The sequence below is a fragment of the Crocodylus porosus genome, unplaced genomic scaffold, assembly GCF_001723895.1.
Source record: "Crocodylus porosus isolate Cpor-Errol unplaced genomic scaffold, CroPor_comp1, whole genome shotgun sequence".
In the NCBI taxonomy this organism is placed as follows: domain Eukaryota; kingdom Metazoa; phylum Chordata; order Crocodylia; family Crocodylidae; genus Crocodylus; species Crocodylus porosus.
In genome coordinates this window covers 30,309,901-30,313,395 of record NW_017728906.1, presented here as the reverse complement: position 1 = coordinate 30,313,395, position 3,495 = coordinate 30,309,901, and positions in this window count along the sequence as shown.

The following is a 3,495-nucleotide window of genomic DNA, read 5'->3' as shown; positions in this document are numbered from 1 at the left end:
GGCTCAGCTGCAGTGGCACACAGGGCAGTGCATGTGGGGGTTTTGGTGGGACTGAAGCCCTCAGAGCCAGAGTGGCAGTTTGGCTCACAGGGCTGTGCACAGTGGGACTGGGAGGGACCCAAGTCCTGAGCTTCAGGCAGCAGCCTGCCCCCCCGCCCTTTCTTTTTCTTTTGATTCCCTGTGTGAAGCTGGGTGGTTGGCTCAGCATGCAGGTGGCACATGGAGGATCCTAGAGGGGCTAGAGCCCTGGAGCTGCAAGTAGCAGTCCAGTTATTGATGGCTCAGTGGTAGCATTCTTGCTGGCCATGTGAGAGACCTGGGTTTGATTTCTAGCCAAGGCACTAAAGGGTTGAGCTGCTGGTAAGAGGGGAGAAGGATTCCCTGCACCCCACATTTTGTGAAACCCTGCACCTCAAGCTTTGTTATTGATTTGCCTCTGCTAGATGTATATGTATACCTAACCTTTACTGAATCCCCTCTTGCTCTCCTGCACCTGTCTCCTACCCCAACCCGGTTTTTCTATTATTAAATTGTATGTGGTTAAGTTCCAACTGGTGTCTCGGCTCTGCTCTATAGGGAATAGAAGGAGAGCTGCTCCCCATAAATGGCTTGGCCTCCCATAGCACAATAGTACCCACTAAATCCCTTCAATTGGAGAGGGGGGTATCTTGTGTGAGTACCACCCTGGTTACACAGTAACTTTTTATATTACCTTAGCAGTACCATTTGAGTTTCAGATGATATCTTTAAAGATACTATTAAAACAAACTGGGCCTATTCATACAAACTGTCAAACTACGTAAGATTCATCTCTTTATTTTCCAGAGTTGCAGTTGCTTTTTTAACCCCTATAATTCTTCTGATGGCAGAATGTCTTGAGTGAGTTCATTCTAGCTCATCAGAACATGATTTTTTCTGCTATTGGATTGAGTACTCCGTGTATGCACGGTGGTTCTTTCTCTCTCTCTCAGCAACCTGCCCTTTCTGCAAGGTGGAAGTGGAGGAGACTTTCTGCTACATTTTCATGGACTGCTCTGGCTCCTGCCACTCTTTGCTGCCCTCAGCACTTTCTTTGGCATGCTGGACTTGGACAACTCTGGGGCTGTGTAAATCTTCTCTCTATCCCTTACCAAGTTGGCAAGGATAATATGATCTGATTGGCCAACTCCTTGCTAGGTAAAGCCAAGATGGTGACTGAAAAGCCACAGAAAGTGGCCTGCAGGGGCCAACTCTGATGACACCCTCCAACTCTTGTACTTTCTGGTCTGGGTGCATGTCTCATTTGAATTTGGACACTTCACCTTAGAACAAAATATGGGCTATTTTTGTGTTGCACTGGGCCATTGAAGGACCCCATGGAAGACAGATAGCTGGTCCCATATATGTAACCCCTTGAGGGGAACAGGGGGTTGGATTTAAGTCTCCAGTAACATTGTATTTTTTGTCCATGACAAGGTTTTCATGCTCAGCTCCTTGGGAGGACCACATACCTTTGCACTTTCACTATCTGTTTCTAATATTTGTATTATTAAGGTTTTAAAAAATTAAATCTTTCCCTCTCTCTCTTAAAAGTTTTGATAGTCACTTTGAAACTGACATAGTTTTTTTTTTGTCCCCAGTGCTCCTTGTTACTACACTTGTAGCAACAATCAAAACTTTCATTTGCGTTTTCCCTTTGGAAGTTTTGACAGCATCTTGGATAACTCCTTTGCATCTGTCCTTTCTATTGTAACTAATTTGGGATTTTTTTATAGAAACTTCCTGAATTTATACTCTTTAGGAAAGCAGCCATTTCAATTGCTGGTTGTCAGATTGCTTCATTATTCCATTTCACCTCACTGGTTAATGAACTCTGCTTGGGCAATTTATGTTCTTTGACATTAGTGAGATCTTTAATTTCTCCTTTTTCTTCCTTTGAAACTGATTGCATGGCACTTATTTATAATAGCTTTCAGTACCATGATGTCTTAAATTTTTGCTAGCACTCCATTTCAGTGTTATAGGTAGTATGCAAGTTTTCCAAAGTTTGTTCATTAGCTACCTTTAAATCTTACAAGTATGCCTTTAGGTTATCTTTAATATTCTCATTGTGCAACCCCTATTTTTAAGGGGCAGTCCCTTTTCTCTTATATAATATATATTACAATTTTGTTTTGCGATACTTTGAACAATGTGGCTACAGCTTTATGTTCATGGAGTAAAGCTTCCATTTTGAGATAATGTGGCTATGGCCTGAGTTTTGCTGTGAATAATGGAAGATGGCTACTAATCTTATGAGAGTTGTTTTTTGGCAAGTTTGCACTGCACAATGCAGTAGATATATCCAACAAGCATTTCTTGAGAAAAATTAAACTTACTACCCAAAATAAAATATGAAGTTATCTTAGCTTACTTAAAATTATCTATAGGGAATAGAGAGGGAGAGGAAAAGTCAAAAATAGCTGGGGAAGGGGAGGGGATGCTTATCTATCTATCTATCTATCTATCTAAAAGAGAAAGAAAGAAAAGAAAAAAAAACCTGGGGGATTATGTTACACCTTAGGCACCCTACTAATCATCATCAGCAGGGTATAGTAGGTCAGGCACCTCTTGGTGTGCTCAAACAGCTCATTACTATTCTCTGGGGGAAGTCTCCACAGGGACATGGTTGGGGTACAGGTCATGGGCAGCAGAGATCCTCCTGGTCTGGGATACCTCTCTAGAGAGGGCCACTGGGGAGAGGAGGGGCATCACTATGTCCATGTTCCAGCTGGGTAGGAGCCCCACATCACTGACCCCAAGTGGCTCAGGCCTGGCATTACGGGATAAAACTGTTTGGCATGAAGGAAGAAGAAGGTGGGGAGTTGGTCTGGAGCTTCTGTGTCAGCTGCCAGCAGGAATCAGCCCTGACTTGATTTGAGCAGAAGATAGCGAAGCACCAAGCACCAAGTGGGTCACCTGCCCTCACAGAAGGAGCAGGGATGGAGGGCTTAGCTGGCAGCTGCTTGTGGCAAGGCGGATCTGGCCAAATTACCGTGAGCCCTGGGCACCTGTATACACATGACCCCCAATCTGAGGTTGGGCAGTGCACACCCCATTGGTACCATGCATGTTATCTCTGAAATGTTGCAAACTCTCACAAAGAGCCTCTCTGTCCTTGTTCTGCAGGTCTAGCAGCTGCATGTGGGCAAGAAGCACCAACTGCTGGCAGGGATGTGCCTACAAGGATGGTGCCATCAGCCACCAACCTCTGCATGTGTTGCTTCTACCAAAGATGCATACAGGACTGAACTCTCTTGCTGGACACTGTGGCAGAGGAGCTGCTCATGGACACATGGGCTTGGTGAGCCCAGGACCTGGAGACAGAGCAGGGGAGGAACCAGGTGGGATGCACCTTCTGGGACAGACTTCTCACCATTGAGGAGAGCACACTGTCATCCTTAAGAGGATGGTAGTAGCCCAGGAGTGGCAGGCCACAATGGTGACCCAGGCAGTGGAGCCAGTGAAGAAGGACTG